We start from the raw sequence: 20,545 nt of genomic DNA, 5'->3' as shown, positions 1-20,545 counted from the left end.
GAAGATGTCAACCAAGAGAGGAGGCACTTGGAGTTAAAATGCTTAGGAACTTGGAGAGAAAATTATAAGCACCGATGGCTACTTTTATTAAGGGCCAAAGAATCATTTGATGTAATGTTGGTAAAAGAAGCACAACTTAGGTGGAGGAATCTCTACCCTGGCCCTTCCTAAAATGCTGCCTTTCCTTCTCTTTAACTTATTTTCCATAACCTGATGAAATAGAGGTTCAATCCATAGGTATAATCAGGTTTTATAATTTGGAACACTGTGGAGACAAAGTAACTGAGTTCCCTTCAGTATAAATTACTGACATTGCTCCAAATTTAGCCACATCTGTAAATGTTATATAATAGGAATGAACTCAAGGAAAGAGGAAGGGTAGCAGGTAAGATTTGGGGAAAAGGGAACAGAAAGTAATAATCCCTTGAAACAGAACAGGGAACCTCTGACTTTCAACTTAACTGGATGTTGAATGGTGGTCTTAAGTTGAACAACCATAAATTGAGTCAATTACAGTTTTGCTTGAAGCTTCTCCTAAACTCTGGTCTTTTGCCAACTTCTTGAAACACTCAAACATCCTTGGCTTACAGTGAAAACTTCTTCCTTTGCTGCCGCACCGTAACTTTTCTTATATGTTTAGATGAAAGAGATGCCTTCAGCTGAAATAGTTGCTGGTTTCGGAGGCACATTGACTTGTCTCATCTGATCAGTCCTTAGCCCATCCTATGTTCCTATTACCGCTATCACAGTGACCTAGCATCAGGTGTGGGAGTGAGGCAGTCATATAAACAGATATTTTAAGTACAGATTCTGACCCCCTGGATTCCCATGCACAGCTCTGGTGGAATGTAGCTTCTCCTCACCTTCAGCTGTTGAGAATCACTGCTTGTAATGAGCAATATTAGTGATGTGGAGCCAGAAAAAGTCCAATAGCCACTGTCTCAGGGGGAAGAGGAGAGGAGGTCGGTCGCCTGTGTCCTCGGCTCAGTTATCTTCTTGGCCTGGGACTATAGACTCAAGGTCACATTCTGCCCACCCTGCACCTCAAAAATACCTGGAACAGCTGCTCAGGAAGTAAGGGTACATTTAACTTTCTTCAAACTTGGTTTTCCCATCTGAAAATACAAAGCAAGTATGAGACACGGTGAGGCAGACCCATATCTCTCAGGTTTTATCATTTTCAGTGGGCTCCAGACATCGTCCAACTGCACGTATCTACAAGTTGGTGCTTGAAGACTTTACCTGGAACCCTGGAAGGTTACTATGCCCAAGATACCTGGGGGCTCAGAAGTTCTGGAAGTTTAACTGCCCTGCACGCCCCCCCACTAACCCAGAGCATCCTTCAACCAACGAGTGATGGGAGATGATGTGTGACTATCCCAGCAACCTCATGCCGTGGGTGGGATAATGCTGAAGTGTGTGTTTTACACTGTTTCCCTGTAGGCTTAAGCTATAGCTGTCTACTTAAGCTATAGTTGGCTTAATAATTCACTTTTTATTGGCTGTCTTCCCCTTCCTGACTCACTTCCTCACTCTCTTGCTGGTATTTCCTTGGATTAACTCCCAAACAAACTACTTGCTCTCAAATCCTTGTTTCAAGGTCGGCTTCTGAAGGACAGCAAATGAAGACGATTCTCTAGTGTTAAGTTAGCATCATTAAACACACGTTGCAGAAGAGCTGCTAAATGAGACAGGCACCCCTTCCTCTTCTTGTTCCTCTGTTTTTGTCTGAGGCAGTGGGGACTGAACCCAGAGATCTGTGGGATGTGCTGCATATACTCTCCCCTGTGAAGAGCCTGGTATTGTAACAACATGTTCACAGGCGTTGGGGGTCTCCTCATTGTGATGTGAGTGTTTGATGAAGGAACACGGGTCACAGTGGAATGAATGAGAGTAGATCCGATTCTGTGCTGACGGTGAGTGAGAGGAACTGTGGATATTGAGAATGGCACCCCCTACACTGTGTTCCCTCGTGTTCTGGGAGATGCTTAATAAGTGGAAACCCCAAAATAAAGTTCCTATGGTCAAATGTTTGGGAATTGCTGGATCAAGCAGAGACTATTTTATGGTAGGACTTCTCAGGACCTTTAAGACAGAGTACATTGTGATTCCCTGAGGGAGGGATCACATATACGGTGTTTTCCAAATCTCTCTGGCCACAGACTTTTGGAGGAACCATCTGTCAATACCCCACTGAAGACAGTTTGGGAAGTGATGGTAGAGAGACATGTATTTTCCCTCTCTCAGGTCTTTCAATGATGAGTGTTTTGAAATGAGTTCTGGTCTCCATCCGAGTGACCGAAATGTCTTTTCCCTTTTCTCTTGTCTGTGAAGCTGGCATGGGAAAGGGGCTGTTCCTCCTTATTATATTTAAGGTACCATAATCATTATAAGACCCAGCAATTGCTTGGCCTTTGCAGTCTCCAGACTGCTTTCCCACACATTAATCCTCATAACAACCCCAAAGGTGGGTCATATACATCCTTATTAAATAGGTGAGGAAACTAAAGTTCAGAGGTTTCTCCAGGGTCACTTGGTAGTACACCACGGCAAGAAGACTGCGACTTGCAGCAAGCAACACAAGTGAGGGACTCTCATTTTCTCTGCATTGTCTGAATTTTGAGTAAAGATTCAACTAATATAGCAGACTTTTCTAAGACTTTGGGGTTTGAAAAGCTCATGGGACCAGGCCAAGCAAGAGAAAGAGGAAAACACATCAATTCTCAGAGCATGATATATGGGATTATTCCAGGTGGTCTGTGGCTGGTTCCACTGCAGCCCAGAAGGTATCGGGTAGGCTGTAAGATGTTATGGAAAAACACAAACTTTTTGGCCAGCCCAATAGATGGCATCCTGGGTAAGATAAGGGCTTTCAAAACAAACTCTGGGTTTGAACTTTTGCTCTATCATTTACTGGCTGTGCGACTTGGTGGTGCGTTACTTAAACCATCTGAACCTCATTTCCTCATCTGTAAAACAGAGAAAATAATATTTCTCATGGGGCTACTGTGAGGATGAAATAGATTAGATTAGAAATAGATAGATTAGATTAGAAATAGATAAATATACTATTAGTAGCATAGTATCCATAACTTTTATATTTTGGCATGAATTAATATTTTAACAAAAACTAGACATCATTTATGTTGTTACCTTACTGGAAACAGTGCTGTTTTCTAATAACTTCTGGCAGTAGGTTTCGTTTTTTTAAAAATTATTGTTGTTTGGTTTTGGTTTTATTTTGTGTAAAAATAGGACTAAATGTGCTACGTCTTTGCAGTCTTTTTCTCTCCAACTAAATAGCCTGTCAACACTCCCTAACACTCCACCTCACCCCCTGAGAAAAGGAAAAAGAACAAATTGAGAACGCATGGAACCACAGCTCGGAAACCTGAGCATTTCCCATTTCAGCTTTCCTTGGAATAATTTGATGAAAAGCCTGTGGTGTGGTTTTAAATGGCATTGGGATGCCCATCTTCTTTCTCTACGCCTAAGCTCCTGAACATGATTTATATTTCCCTATTTTTTTTTTTTTTGCGGTACGCGGGCCTCTCACTGCTGTGGCCTCTCCCGTTGCGGAGCACAGGCTCCGGACGCGCAGGCTCAGCGGCCATGGCTCACGGGCCCAGCCACTCCACGGCATGTGGGATCTTCCCGGACCGGGGCACGAACCCGTGTCCCCTGCATCGGCAGGCAGACTCTCAACCACTGTGCCACCAGGGAAGCCCTATTTTAAGCTAGTGAAGATTTATGAGACTTTAAACACCATAGTTCAAGTTATTGGAGGTTTAAAGGAATTAAGCAGGTCCAGCAGCACCTGGAGCTGTAGGTGGTCGAAAAGATTTATCAGCATTTCCTTGTTAAAACCCACTTTTCAAGGATTTTCATAGCCTGGGTCTGAATCTATTTATTTGGACAGAGGAGTGAATTTTTAGGATTTCTCTCAGAGTGAAAAGAAATTCCATCCCTCTATTCCTCCCTGCTTTGTTTTTCAGGCTGGGCCTCTGCCCTTCACCTCTTCATCTTTCACGTCTAGCTTGCTCTGTCTTTTCTGGGGTTTCCCTTCTCTCTGGTCCTGTCTTCTCTTAAGCGCTTGAACTCTTGGGATCCCTGTACGTTCATGTATTCACAAGCTCAGCTCTGACCCATGAACCTAACAGCAGCTGGAGGGAGCTGACATTCCAGGGCAGGGCTGTGGTGGGTGATGGATGGCTGTGGGGTGGGGATGCCTCATGCCATGGGGGTGACAGATCCCTGTGTTTACACCAGAGGGTGCAATGACTCCATGGCTGAGAGAGGCTGGCTGGAGGCTGGAGTTTCCAAATAAAATGCCCATTCGAGGCAAAGCAGGCAAAATTCCCAGGCAGTTAGGTTTTGGAAAAGCCGTATTGAGCGACACTGAAAACGGGTTCAGGGCACAAAGTGGTCACACACTCTTGATCATATTCTACCAATGCTGGGAAGAGCCAGCATTCTTCTCATTGCCAGTAATTATTTTCATCAGCCTCTGCTTCTTACCTCTCAGGTTTCCTCCAAGTCCTAGCTCTGCCCGCCCTGTCAAATCAGTGTGGGTGCTGGAAACATGAACTCATTTTAATATCAGCCTGAACCAGACATCACTGGGAAGGAAATCAGAGAAGCTATTTCAAAGTCAAGTAAAAATAACTTTTGTTGAGTACATACTCTCTGATTCCACTTACATGAAACCCTAGAAAAGACAAATCTAATCTAGAGTGATAGAAAGAAGATTGGTGGTTGCCTGAGGCCAAAGTAGGGGAAGACTGACAGAGATGAGGCCCAAGTGCACTTTTGTGATGCTGGAAATGTGCTTTGTCTCAAGTATGGTGATGGTAGCACAGGTGTAGAGCATTGGAAAAACTCATTAAAATGTGGAATTAAAATGGATGTAAATTATACCTTGATTTTTAAAAATATATCTGCTGTGCGTCCACACTCCTTGTCCCCTCTCTTAGCGCAGACAATGGAAAGCTGAGACTAAATCTTAGAATGCGCCCCTATCCATGGATGGTTGTTCAACCAGCCAAAGCTGTGTGTATCCATACAGGGCATGGGGCTAATCCAAAGCAGTAGACAAACACCTCATCAATTATAACTCACTTTGGAATGCTCTCTGTGCCTTTACGTTCCCTGAGTACAACCTGATTGACAGGGGCAAGGGGGAGCAGGCAGCCAAGAAATGTGGTAGGGGAAGCCAGATTAAACAATTACCAGGGACAGACAACAAAAGAGTGAATGGCCACGCAGATAATAAAGAATTGTTGACTTTGTAACGTGAGCTGTGCATTGTATGAAAGTGTAAATGGGTTGGTGAGTTGGAGCAGATGCTCATTAGAAATCAAACCAACCACACCGAAGGGTCTTGGCATCTAGATAGCAGAAGGTCTTCACCAACTCGATCTTTTCCACATCTGTAATTCAATTTGGGGTATTGCTTAAGTCAGGCACAGTGCCCTGTTCATTCTGATATCCAAATGTCTATTTTAAAGTTGGCCAGGCTTACCCAGAGAATGATGTAACTAGATCAAGGATGGAGTGAAGATTTAGGACGCTGGATTTTTGTCCCTGCTGTGTGACCTTCTAAAAAAATCGCTTTATTTATTTGTTCACTTTTTCATTTATTCAATAAAATTATTGAGTACCTGCTACAAATCAGGCCATCGGCAAGACCCTGGGGATACATGGCTGTAGGTTTTTCTTGCCTCATTTGTAAAGGCTGTTCTGGGGTCCCTGCAACGTCCTACCACTGTACCGACGGAAGGCATGGGTAGTGGTGTGGTCAGGCTCGGAGGCCCACAATGCTGTGCCTCAGTGATAAAGCTGCCCAGGAGGAACAACAAAGAGAGAACTCCCTAACTACTCTGGTCTGTATCTTTCCAAAGGGTAATTCTAGGCCACTTAAAGCATCTTTGCCATAAAAATTTCCATGGAAATAAAATTAAGCATTTTAGTTTTGTTTATTGAAAAAAATATTCTTAAAACCCTCTAAGGTGGTTTTTAAATTAATTCCTTATTGCTTCAAAGCACAAACTCACATATAGTTATAAATTAAGTTAACATTTGATCTAGTGCAGGGCAATAAACCAACACTTTTGTCCAGCCGCTCTCCCTGATTTGGAGTGTGTTCCTTGTTCCACCCGCCCTCTCCCCAAGCAAAATTTAGAAATAAACAGACCCAAAATTGCTTCTCTTTTCAAAGTTCTTCTCACACTTATTATTTCTTTTGTGTGTGTGGTATGCGGGCCTCTCACTGCTGTGGCCTCTCCTGCTGCGGAGCACAGGCTCCGGACGCGCAGGCTCAGCGGCCATGCCTGACAGGCCCAGCCACTCCGCGGCATGTGGGGTCTTCCCGGACCGGGGCACGAACCCGCGTCCCCTGCATCGGCAGGCGGACTCTCAACCACTGCGCCACCAGGGAAGCCCTCACACTTATCTTTAAGTGTACAAGATCTGTTCCCTTTCAGAGCATCAAACCACCTCTCAGAAAGGTCTGAGAGAGATTCAAATTATGTGGGATTCAAATTATGCTCTGTCCATTTATAATATGTGACCCAGGGAAAGTTCCCTAATGTTTCTGTGCCTTGGTTTCTTCATCTGGAAGTGGGAATAACAATATCTACTTTGAGTTATTGTTTAAATAAGATAATGGATATAAAAAATACCTAGCATGGTGTCTAGCCAATTGTAGAAAACTAATTGGTGGTTACTAAAGCCAAACAGAAATGAAGTCTGGAGATAGAAGAGAAAAAGTCCACCACAGAGTAAGAAGTAATCCACTGATTCTGGGAATGGAGGAACCAAGACCTTAAGCCTTTGTTGCGTTGACAGCTACTGTGGGGCACAGGAACTTCAGATTATTAAACTCAGAAGAGCATATTACAGTTGTCCCTTGGTATTTATGGGAGATTGGTTCCAGGACCCTCACAGACACCAAAATGTGGGGATGTTCAAGTCCTTTATATAAAATGGCGTAGTATTCTGCCGATGCAGGGGACACGGGTTTGTGCCCCGGTCCGGGAAGATCCCACATGCCGCGGAGCGGCTGGGCCCGTGAGCCATGGCCGCTGAGCCTGCGCGTCCAGAGCCTGTGCTCCGCAACGGGAGAGGCCACAACAGCGAGAGGCCCGCGTACCACAAAAAAAAATAAAATAAAATAAAAAATGGCGTAGTATTTACATTTAACCCATGCACATCGTCCTTTATACTTTAAACCATCTCTAGATTATTTCTAATACAGTGTAAATACGATATAAATAGTTGTAAATACAATGTAAATGTGATGTAGGTTGTTGCCAGCATGTGGCAAACTCAAGTTGCTTTTTGGAATTTTTTCTATTTTTGATCTGCTGTTGGTTGAATCCATGGATGCAGAACCCGCCGATAAAGAGGGTCTGCTGTATAAAGAGATATTTCCTTGCAATGTGGCTGAAGTTTTCTAAAAAAGCCATTAACTTACTTTACTTAGAATATTGATTCACACCTTGTTATAGGGGTGACCCTTGCTGTTGTTCATGAGATACTACGCTATGCCTCCTTTTGTGCCATGTAGGCTCTTTTTTTTTTTTTAACTTCTTTAAATTTTTTCTTAAATAGACTTTGTCCTTGAATTTCCTGTGGATACAGAGGGCTGACTGTATCTACCTGGGAGAAGGGTTGACATTCTAAGAGGGAGAATAAGTCATCATATGCCCTTGACCCAAGAGTGAGAGGGTTTTTCTCTTTAATCCAGTATCCAGCTATAGGAGGAATGCATATGGATCAATGATGGAGAAAAAGCCATATCCCCACTAAGCTGCAATGGCTACATTAGCAGATACCACAGTCAGATTACCTCCATACTCCCCCAGAGAAAGTTGACATCTCCTGGCCCTTTCCACAGAAGGCACTGTTCCACCCAACAGGTCAAAATCTGTGTCACAAAGAGGGCTGAGAACCTGAAGATAGAGTCTGCCTGCTGATCCAAGAACAACAGATGACTGGTCCAGGCTGTGATTAAAGTTGGTTGGAATTCACAGCCGGCAGAACAATGACCACATTCATGAACTGAACTTCTGCTTACTCTCCTATTCCAAATCCTTCATCTTTCCTCCACATGGACAGCCAGCTGTGCTGAGAGATTTGTGGTGTTAGCACCTGGAAGTGTTGGATGGACTTGATTCCTGTGTAATAAAATCTAACTTGAATGACTTGAAAATATAGTTAAAGGCTGCAAACCTATTTGTAATTACTAGGATCCCCCCAATAAAAGCCCACTAGACTGTAGAGCTCCATATGGGCAGCGACCACATTTGTCTTTTTTACTGCTTTATATCCAGTATCGAGAACAGAGCTTCTTGGGTAACCAACCATCTTGGTTTGCCTGGGAGTCTCTGGTTTTAGCACTAAACGTCCTGCATCTCAAAAACCCTTCAGTCACAGGCAAAATGGGATGATTGGTCACTCTAGGCTTGGCACATAGTAGGTGCTCAAAAAAAAATTGTCAAACAAAGGAAATAAATAAGCAGTAGAAGTGTAAAAGTTGGATTAACTGCTGTAGATAGGGGTCTACCTTCAGCAGATACTGTTTTTTGGTTGAGTTTGGTGAAACCAGCATACTATTTTGATAGTATATAGGCCCAGTCTTGGGCTTTAAATACCATCTCATTTCTGTCCCTTCTTTAGCTTCAGTTTATACATCTGGTCCATTAGTCAGCAATAGGCTGTACAGTTTCAAAACTGTCAAAATGTGGTCAAAACATGACCAGGATTTCTAAAGTCTATTTTCCATTTGGTAACTTTTCCACCCTATATACATAGAGGCCAGGTGTTTTAATATGACCCATAATATATACTTGGGAAGGGAGAGCATGTCTCTTATCAAAGTAATTCAACAATCCTTCACTGAGTGACTGCTCTGGACAAGGTGCTGGGTGCTGCCGGGCATTCAAGATGAGTGAAGAAGATCCTTGCCCTTAGTAGCTCTCAATCTGGGAGTGGCGTGGTATGTGTGAATAAACATTCGTAATTATTTATGACATGAAGCATGCTTGATATATGCATGCTACTTTAATGATTTTAATTGTGCCCTATGTGACCACGGGAGAGAAGGAGATTAATCTTGAGACGTTATGGAATGCCTTCTTAAGGAGGTGGGATTGAAGGTGGATTTTGAAGGAAGTGTAGGTCTTCAAAAACTGGCTATGAAATGGGGAGAGTGACTTTCCAGGTAGAAGGAAGGGTATTAGTTGCGTTAGGCTACTCATTATCTAAACCTGCCTATAGAGCCTTAACTAAATGACAGCATGTTATTCTCACTTAATGAGAAGTCCAAGGCTGATGCAGCAGCTCCAAGCTGTCCTCAGGGTCTCAGGCTTCTTCTCTCCTTAGGCTTCCCATCCTTAGCCTGTGGCTTTGCTGTGTCATGCTCCCAAGATGGCTGTTCTGTCTCAAGCCTCCGGTTTGTGGACCAGGCAGGAAAAAGAAGGAAGAAAGGAAGGAAGGAAAGGAGAATGGAGAAAGGAGAGAGGCATGTGGGAGGGAAAGGGAGGGCCTGTATAAGGAGGGCAAACACTTTCCCCAACTCCCTAGCAGACTGTCTCTGAGTCATGTCTCATGACAAGAAATAGGTTACATGGCCACCCCTAGCTGCAAAGGAGTTGGGGGAAGGTGAACATTTTAGCTGGACACACTGCCCTCCTGGAAAACACTGCAGTTGTCTTAGTAAGGAGAATGGATTTTGGGTAGGTAACCAGCAGTGTTTTTGCCTTCGAACAGGAGCCTAGAAATGGGGACAGCGCGAGGATTGCTGGTTAATTGAGAGGCTGAAGAGTAGAACCTTGTGCCTGGAGTCATGAATGTGTGTGTGTGTGTGAGTGTGCAGGACAAGATAGAGTGGGATGGCTTCATGGAGTTTGGGGAGGAGTAATCTGAGGAAGATAAGACTGGAAAAAGATGAGTCAAAATGCAGGAGACATGTGGTTCTTTAATTTCTTTGCAGATCTCCAGAACAGCCTAGATGACTCTGTTTCACATTTCATGGGGTAGAATTCACCCTTTACTCCCAGTCTTTTTCCTCCTTAGTCTCATGTTACCAAGCACCTTGGATAGAGATATAAAAAATACCACTTTCAAACATGTACTCTCATGTTAATATCAGAAGAAGATAATGGAAACATTTAAACTATTTTCTTTCCCTAATTTCCCCTGTTATCCGTATTTCAGTTTTATATTATTAGTATTCATGTATTGATCAATTGCTTTAATTCCCAAATCGTATTAATCTCATCACCATGAAACAACTGTGATTTTAGTAATGTACAAAATGTGATTTTAGCATTGCTAAAATACTAATCAGGAAAGATGTATATACAGAAACATAATGCTCCTCAGAAATATACATATATATTTATGTATATGTTTCTGATTTGTATTTAGCACATGCGGCTAGATTCATATTTCACACACACATACATATATATACATATATATATATACACACATATGTATTTTCCATCTATAGCTATCTTTCTGAGAGTCAGATTTGTTCTTCAGCTTTGAGATTTGTATCTTGGTGCAGTCTTGCTTTGGTCACTCTCTAAGCTACAGCTCTGAATAATTTTCCCATTGCTTGGCTCTCGCCTTGGTTTCTTTCAGGATAATGGTTTCTGAAGATAACTTTAGGCATAAAGAATAGTTGACAAACCAGGGAGAGCTTACTAGCGTTAGAGGAAGTTTTAACATTATTACTCTATGTCAGGAGCCAGCAAACCTTTTTTTGTAAAGGCCAGATAGTAAATATTTTTGACTTGGCAGGCCACAGGTCTCTGTCACAACTACTCAGCTCTGCTGTTGTAGCACAAAAGCAGCCATAGACACTAATAAAAGAATGGCGTGATGGACATATATACACTACCAGATGTAAAATAGATAGCTAGTGGGAAGCAGCCACATAGCACAGGGAGATCAGCTCAGTGCTTTGTGACGACCAAGAGGGGTGGGGTAGGGAGGGTGGGAGGGAGACACAAGAGGGAGGAGATATGGGGATATATGTATATATATAGCTGATTCACTTTGTTATAAAGCAGAAATTAACACACCATTGTAAAGCAATTATACTCCAATAAAGATGTTTAAAAAAAAAAAAAGAATGGCATGGCTGCATTCCAATAAAACTTTATTTACAAAACCTCTGCTATAAGTGAACAGCAGGAAGACATTCTCTCCCTTTCTCTACATCTTTTTCCACCTCTCTCGTGCCCTCTCTTGTATTTTGTTGTGTTCTTATCATCATCTTTCTTCCACCTTTGTCTTTATTCCTTTTCCATCCTGACCTTTCTGTTTCTCGCTTTCTTTTTCACATCTTGATTCCTTTCTTGTCACTTGCTGTGAGACATATCTCCTAGGGATGCTTGGCAGGTCCTATCCTCTGAGATGGCATCAGAGAGGAGACTTAACTCTTCGAGTCCACTTAGTGACACAGAGAGGCTCCTGGGCTGACTGGATTATGTGTCTCTTCACTTCTTAAGCACATGTAACTCTTCTTGAGTAGCTTCAGATATGCTTTGGTTTATTAGCTGTGGAATTTCTTCTGGCTTCCTTTGGACCTGAATCTCTCAACTGTCTAAGGGGGTCTTTCTCTCAAAATTTCAGTGGAAACTGAGGTGTATACTTGAATGCTCCTTTGTCTTTTTGAGTTACCCCCTCTCTTCAGGATAGGCAAGGCTGACAGGAACATGGGTGTGGAGTCTATGAGCGCAACTTCCTCAGGGTCTGGAGGAAATCCATATCTTTACCTGTTGCAGATTTCCTCATGCAGGCAGGCTTTTTGGCCCCCACATGCTTTCCCCAAAGACAGGATGAGAGGGAATGGGCTTCAGTTGCAGCAGGAAGGCTTAAGAGTAGAGGTCAGGAAGAACTTTGGTTCTGTCACAACTGTATATCAAGCAAGGTGAAGACTGGGGGATGTTTTGGCATTCCCTTGGAAGTGTTAAAAGAACGGGACAGATTACTTCCTATGCTCACTCTAAACAGAATATGGTGTGACAAAGGAAACAGCTTTGTGTTAGAAATTTCCTGTGTAGTATGGATGGAGGGCTGGGAATCAAGATTTGAGGCCCAAATACCTTCCACCAGCTTCCTCTATGCAGACCAACCCTCAGGATGCCGGCTGATCCCTGCAACAGGGAAGGCCACCCGCCCTTCCGGTTTCTGCTATGATATTCATCGTTTTCCAGCTTCAGAATTTTTTATCCCTCTCTTCTACTCTCAGCTGTGTCCTTCAACTCTGCACAGCTAACTCCATTTTGAAAAACAAAATGAAATAAATATTTGGACACTTGACCATCCGGTCTAGCTACTGTCTTATATTCTTTTATCACTGACCAAACATCATGAACAGATGTTTCAGCTTTGCTCCTCCCATTCTCTCTTCACACACTGGCCCCGGTTCTGTCTACACTCGGGTTCCACCCTCTGCTTCGCTCCCTCACCACATATGCTCTCCTGCAATCGGGTTCCAGCCTCCTCTTTCTCTCGCAAAAATGCCTTGAAATCTACCACTTACCCAAATCCTGTCTCCACATCCCAGTCTTTGTTGCCCCTCACTTATCTGTGGCATCTGCCGTTTTTGACCCCAGTCTGGCCCCTGACACCCTCTTGTCTTTCGTCTCCAAGGCCAACACGTTCCTCTGACTTGTCTGTCTTGCTGGTCTTTTTTTTCAGGCATTGGCTTTACTTCCCCCCCCACCTTACCTGGGGAAGCCAGTTGACAAGCTATTGTGGAAATTCAAGATTACAGAGCTGAGGGACTTCTCTGGTGGCGCAGTGGTTAAGATTCCGCCTGTCAACACAGGGGACTCGGGCTCAAGCCCTGGTCCAGGAAGATCCCCCATGCCGCAGAGCAATTAAGCCCGAGTGTCACAAATGCTTTCTAGAGCCTGTGAACCACAACTGCTGAGCCCGTGTGCCTGGAGCCCGTGCTCTGCAACAAGACAAGCTACTGCAATGAGAAGTCCGCGCACCGCAATGAAGAGTAGCCCCTGCTTGCTGCAACTAGAGAAAGCCCGAACGCAGCAACAAAGACCAAATGCAGCCAAAAATAAATAAATTAATTTTTTTAAAAAAAGATTACAGAGCTGAAGCCTGGGCTAGGATGGCATTGGAGGGAAAAGGGGGCAACGGGTGACATTTCAAAGGAAAACTTTGGCTTAATGATGGCATGGATGCTGGAAGTAGAAGAGGTGGAGAAGCTTAGCAAGTGTCCCACGGTTCTAGTCTGTGGGAAAGGAATAATGAAGTCAGGAGAGACAGGAAGAGGTGCTGGTTCTAAGGCAAATTTTATTTGAGCGGAAAGCAGGACATACAAGTGGATAATATGTCTAAAGATGAAAGCTAATAGAAATGGATAGAAAAGCATTTATCTCATTCGTCCTTGCTGCTTCAGCCAGCTCGTAGCTACTTAATATTTCCAGCTCCTAACCCTCCCAGGTTCTGTGCTTACAGTTCTAACTGCTGATTGGACATTACCACCCGAAGCCCGTCATCACTTCAGATACTCAGGTAGGAGGAAATGTGTTACAGGGAAGCAGCATGGAAAACTGGCCTAGGAGGCATGAATTCTAGGGTCTGCTATGTGACTTTGGACAAGTCACTTTATTCTCTAGTTTTCCTAATGATGAAATGAGGGTTTAGATTAAGTAAATCACCTTCCTACTAAATCATGTATCCTACTAAATCACTTCCCCATCTTTCTATAGATTGGTTTCTCCTCTAGATTTTTTTCTTCTGTTAGTCATGCCACCATTCTCTGTTACCTAGTGCCCAGCGGTGTCTTGAATTCCAGTTCACCACCTCTTCCTCTTTTCTGCCCAGATCTGTTCCACTCCACATATAAGCCATCAACACATGCTACTGCTTTTCCTTCTTGGAGACTTTCACAGTTTTCCATTTCCTTCCCACAGCCACACCGTCGTTGAGGTGCTTACTGCCTTGCTCCTTGATTATTTCTATGAATTCTGAACTCTTCTTGAGGCAGGCTGGGACCTGGGGCCTGGGACCCTTTGCTGCACTGCTACAGTGCTTGCACCTGGATACATGTTTCCTCCAGCAACAGATACAAAGAAACCATAAGGGAATAAAATTAACTGCCTACAGGTGCAGTTGGGGCAAATTACGAACAATAAGATACACAAAGGCCAAAACCCACCTGCCACTTCTGCAGTGTCAGGAACGGAAGCAGGGTAGTGCGCATGCTCCCTGCACACAGCACCACCAAGGGGCGGGGCAGACCACCTAAGCCACTCCTCCAACCAAACCCACCAATCCGCTCCTACCCTCACCCCATAACCAGCTCGCCTCCGCCTCAGGGAAGGGGCAAGCGCACCTGTTACTTGTTCTTGCTCCCTCGTGCTGCAGCGTGAGTCCCAACAAAAGCCTTGCCTGAACTCCTCTTCTGGCCTGTTATCAATTTCTGTTGATTAAGGAGTCCAAGAACCCAGGTCAGTAACACTCTGAAGGCTTCTGGGCACGATACACTTCATCATTCTTCCATCTAGTCTTCTGTATCATCCTGTCCCCTTCCTCCTTAAATCTTCAAAGAGGGGTGGAGAGAAGGGGGTGTCTGTCAAATTATTTGAGAGTTTTTTCTAAATACTTGGTCCTGAACATCTCTCCTCCTTCCTCCACCCTGAATTCTTAGGCACCGTGTGGAAAAATTTCCCCAGGTCATGATTCTCTCTCTCTCTTTCCTCATTGTAAAGAATACATATTATGAAAATTTAAATATATATATATTTTATAGTCCATAAAAATCCCATATAATCCCCCTCAAGATAACTACTATATCCTTGTATATAGTAGTTGCAGCTTTACCCTGTTCTTTTAAAAATTTGTTTTTTTAAAAAAATAGCTTTATTGAGGTATAATTGACAAGTTTTGACATAAGCATACACCCATGAAACCATCACCACCATCAAGGACATATCCATCATCTCCAGAAGTTTCCTTGTTCCTCTTCATAATCCTACCTGCTTGCTCCTGCCCTCCCAGTCTCCTGTTCTGGTCATCTCCACCCACAGATCCACTTTGCTATAAGTATAGATTACTTTGCATTTCCGATAATTTTATATAGATAGAATAATTTATTATGGACTCTTCTGGTCTGACTTTTATTCATTCAGCATAATTATTTTATCCATGTATTGTTGGTATATCAATAATTCATTCATTTTATTACTGAGTATTATGAATATCTTGCAATTTGTTTATCTCATCACTTGATGAATTTTGTGATTGCATCCTGCTTTTGGCTATTATAAATATAAAGCTGCTATGAACATGTGTGTACAAGTCTTTGCATTGACGTATGCTTTTATTTCTCTTGGGTAAATACCAAGAATGGCTGGGCCATAACATAGGGGCATGTTTATGTAAGAAACTGCCAGACCCAGCAATCCCACTACTGGGCATATACCCAGAGAAAGCCATAACTCAAAAAGACACATGTACATCAATGTTCATTGCAGCACTATGTACAACAGCCAGGTCATGGAAGCAACCTAAATGCCCATCGACAGACGAATGGATAAAGAAGATGTGGTACATATATACAATGGAATATATTACTCAGCCATTAAAAGGAATGAAATTTGGTCATTTGTAGAGATGTGGATGGACCTAGAGAGTGTCATACAGAGTGAAGTAGGTCAGAAAGAGAAAAACAAATATAATATATTAATGCATATATGTGGAATCAAGAAAAATGGTACAGATGAACTGGTTTGCAAGGCAGAAATAGAGACACAGATGTAGAGAACAGACGTATGGACACCAAGGGGGGAAAGTGAGGGTGGCAGGGGTGTGGTGGTGTGAATTGGGAGATTGGGATTGACATATATACACTAATATGTATAAAATAGATAACTAATAGGAACCTGCTCTATAAAAAAAAAAATAAAATTCAAAAAAAAGAAAACAACAACAACAAAAAAAAAACCAAACCAAAAAAACTGCCAAACTCTTTTCTAAAGTGGTTGTATCATTTAATAATCTCACCAGAAATGTATGAGTTCCAGTTATTCCACATCTTCACCAACACTTGATATGAATGTCTTTTTATTTAGATATTCATATAGATTGTAGTGTCTCATTGTGATTTTAATTTCCCTAATGACTAATGATGTTGAGCATCTTCTCAGGTGCTTATTTGCCATCCATATATCTGCTACGGTGAGTGTCTATTCAAATCTTTTGCCCAATTTTTCAAAATTGGGTTGTTTGTTTTCTTATTTTGAGTTTGAGAATTCTTTATATACTCTGGGTATAGCGCTTCATCAGATATGTAACTCTCAAATATTTCTCCCAATGGCTTGTCTTTTCATTTTCTTAACAATGTCTTTTGAAGAGTAGAACCTCTTAATTTTGATGAAGTGAGGTTTATCATTTTTTTCCTTTTAAGGATTATGCTTTTGGTATCATAGCTAAGAAATCTTTGCCTACCAAAATCACAAAGATTTTCTTCAGTGTCTGTTAGAAATTTTATAGTTTTAGGTACCCATTTAGGTCTATGATCCATTTTGTATCTAGTGTGAAATATTGATCCAAATTATCTTTTTTTTTAATATGGATATTGTGATAGAATAATGCATTTCCCCAATGATGTCTACCTCCCAGTCCTCAGAACCTGTGATTATGTTAGGTTACACAGCAAATTACAAGGCAATTAAGGTTTCAGATGGAATTAAGTTTGCTAATCAGATGACCTTAAAATAGGGAGATTATCCTAGATTATTCTGAGTGGGCCCACTATAATCACAAGGGCCCTTAAAAGTGGAGAACCAGAGAGATGGCAGTGTGAGAGACTCATAGGTGATTTTGAAGATGGAGGAAGGAGGATAAAAGCTAAAAAGTACAGGTGGCTTCTGGAAGCTGGAAAAAGCAAGGAAACAGATTCTCTCCCAGAGCCTCCAGAAAGAACGCAGTCCCATCAATACCTTGATTTTAGCACAGTGTGACCCATTTTGGACTTTTGACTTCCAGAACTGTAAGAAAATAAAATTTGGGTTGTTATAAGCCACTGAGTTTGTGGCAGTTTGTTATAGCAGCCATAGAAAATGAATATAGATTTTCAGCTTTTCAAGTACCATGTATAAAGGCTCTCCTTTTTACACTGAATTCCCTCTGATCTTTGTTGCAAAGCAATTGACAATACATGTGTGGGTCTGTTTCTGTACTCCATTCTATTCCGTTGATCTATTTGTCTATCTTTACACCAACACCACATTGTCTTGATTACTGTAACTTTATAATAATTCTTGAAATTGGGTAGTGTAAGTCCTTCAACTTTTTTCCTCTTTTTCTTAGTCGTTTTGGCTTTCTAGTTTCTTTGCATTGAATCAGTTTGTCAATATCTACATAAAAACCTTCTGGAATCTTGATTGGGATTGCATCAAATCTGCTGATCAAGTTGGAGAAAATTGATGTCTTAAGCATTTTGAGTCTTCTGATCATGACACAGTATAACTCTCCATTTACTTAAGTCTTTAATTTCTTTCAGAATATATTATAGTTTACACTGCAAGGGTCTTGCATATCTTTTATCAGATTTAGCCTTCATATGTCATATTTTTCCAAGCTAATATAAATAGTGATGCTTTTAAACTTCCATTTACAATCTTCATTGCTAGTGTATAAAAATACAATTTATTTATTTATTTATTTATTTTTTGCGGTACGCGGGCCTCTCACTGTTGTGGCCTCTTCCCTTGCAGAGCACAGGCTCCGGACGCGTAGGCTCAGCGTCCATGACTCACGGGCCCAGCCGCTCCGCGGCATGTGGGATCTTCCCGGACCGGGGCATGAACCCGTGTCCCCTGCATCGGCAAGTGGACTCTCAACCACTGCACCACCAGGGAAGCCCCACAATTTATTTTTAAATATTGGTCTTACATCCTGAAATCTTGCTAAATACATTACTAGTTCTAGTGACATTTTGATGGATTTCATGGATTTTCTAAATAGGCAATCATGTTGTCTATGAATAAAGACAGTTTTACCTCTTCCTCTTCAATTTGGATGCCTTTAATTTCTTTTTCTTACCTTATTGTACTGGCTAGAATATCCAGTACAATGTTGAATAGGAGTGAGAGTGGATATTTTTGCTTTGTTCTGATCTTAGGAGGGAGCATTTAGTTTTTTGCCATTCAGTATAATGTTACTGTCGGTTTTTTGTAGATGCCATTTATTAAGTTGAGGAAGTTCTTTCAATTCCTAGTTTGCTGAGAGTTTTGATCAGAAATAGATGTTGTATGTTGTCAAATGCTTTTCCTGTATCTATTGAAATGATCATATGGTTTTTCTTTTAAAATATGGTATATGAAACCATAACAAAGTACCACAAATTGGGTGGTTTAAAAGAAGAGAAATTTATTCTGTTCCAGTTCTGGAGACCAGAAGTCTGAAATCAAGGTGTCAGCAGGGCTATGATCCCTCTGAGACTCTGAGTGGAATCCTTCCTTGCCTCTTCCTAGCTTCTGGTGGTGGCCATCAATTCTTGGTGTTCCTTGGCTTGCAGCTGCATCATTCCAATCTCCGCCTCTATTGTAACATGGTGTTTTCTCTGTGTCTCTGTCTTCACATGGAGTTTTTCTCTTCTTATAAGGACACCAGTCATGTTGGATTAGTGCCCACCTTAATGACCTCATCCAAAGTTGATTACACCTACAAAGATTTATTTCAAAATAAGGTCACATTCACAGGTACCTCAGATTACGACTTCAACATATCTTTTTGGGGGATACAACTGAATCCATAACATATGTTAAATTACATTGACAGATTTTCAAATGTTAAATCCATCTTGCCTCCTTGATATAAACCCACCCACTTGGTCACGTTGTATTATCCTTTTTACATATTATTGGATTTGATTTGCTAAAATTTTATTAAGAATTTTGCATCTATGTTCATGAAGGATAGCAGTCTATAGTTTTGTTTTGTTTTTTTCTCTTACATGGTCTTTGTTTAGTTTTGGCATCATTAATGCTGGCCTCATAGAAATAGTTGGGAAATATTCTCTTTTTCACTTTTTCTGGAAGAGTGTGTATGGAATTGGTATTGTTTCTTCCTTAAATGTTTCATAGTGTTCACCACTGAAGCCATATGGGTCTTGAGTTTTCTTTGTGGGAAGCTTTTAAGCTACAAATTTAATTGCTATATGGCTATTTAAGTTATCTATTTCTTCTTGAGTGAGCTTTAGTAGTTTGTGTCTTCCAAAGAATTTGTCCATTTTAAGTTGTCAAATTTGTTGGCATAAAATTGTTCATTAATATTTCCCTATTATTCTTTTTATCTATCTATAATCTATAGTGATGTCACTTCTCTTATTTCTGCTAATAATACTAATTTGAGTCTTCTCTCTGTTTTCTTATTGCAGTCTGGCTAGAGGTTTGTCAATTTTATCTATCTTCTCAAAGAACTCACTTTTAGTTTCACTAATTTTTCTCTTTTGTTTTTCTGTTATATATTTCATTTCTTTATGCTCAAATCTTTTAAACTTTCTATTCTTCTGCTTTGGATTTCATTTGCGCTTAAGGTAGAACAGGAGATCATTGATTTGAGACTTTACAAAATAGGTGTTTTGGTACTACAAATTTCCCTCTATGTACTGTTTTAGCTCTATTTTATAGATTTTTATATGATGTTTTTTCATCTTTATTTGGTTAAAACTTCTTTCTGTTATCTCCATTGAGTTCTTAGTTGATCATGGGTTATTTTTTTAGTTTTCAAATATTTGGGGGATTTTTTCATATATTTGTTATTAATTTCTAGTTTAATATATTGTGCTCAGAGAACATCGTATGATTTTTTTTAAAACAAAACAACTGAGGTATAATTTTCATATCACTCTGTACGATGTTAATCCTCTTACATTTATCAACACTTGTTTTATGGCTTAGCATATAGTTTATCTTATGCAGCTGATAGCCGTGCACTTGAAAACAATGTATATTTGTTGTTATTGAGTGGTGTATTCTGTATATGTCAGTTAAGTTGGTTGATAGCATTGTTCAAGTCTCCCATATCCTTACTGGTGATCTGTTTCCTTATAAATTATTGAGTGAGACAGATGTTAAAATCTCTGACTATACTTTTGTATTTGTCTATTTCTCCTTGTTTTGTCCTATCAGTTTTGCTTCATATATTTTGAAACTCTCCCAGATGCAAAAAATTTTAGGATTGTTATGTGCAGTTGATGAATTGAAATGTGCCTCTTTATCTCTAGTAACAGCTTTTGCTCTGAAATCTTTGTCTGATATTAATATAGCTATGAACATTTAAAATCTTAATAGAAGTTGCTTAATAGACACGTCTAAAATCTTGATAGAAATTTCCTCTCAAAAATATCTGTGTCATTACAAAATTTCCTCTCAAAAATATGTGTCATTACATAAGGTTTTCCCCCATTCTTGTCCACATCTTTTGAAAATTTAATATGAACCTTTCTCTAAACATGTTATGTTTCTTCTGAATTTGGGATAAGCTAATGCTCTTG

Source organism: Phocoena sinus, chromosome 4 (genome assembly GCF_008692025.1).
Source record: "Phocoena sinus isolate mPhoSin1 chromosome 4, mPhoSin1.pri, whole genome shotgun sequence".
Lineage (NCBI taxonomy): Eukaryota > Metazoa > Chordata > Mammalia > Artiodactyla > Phocoenidae > Phocoena > Phocoena sinus.
Note: the sequence above shows the minus strand (reverse complement) of the source record.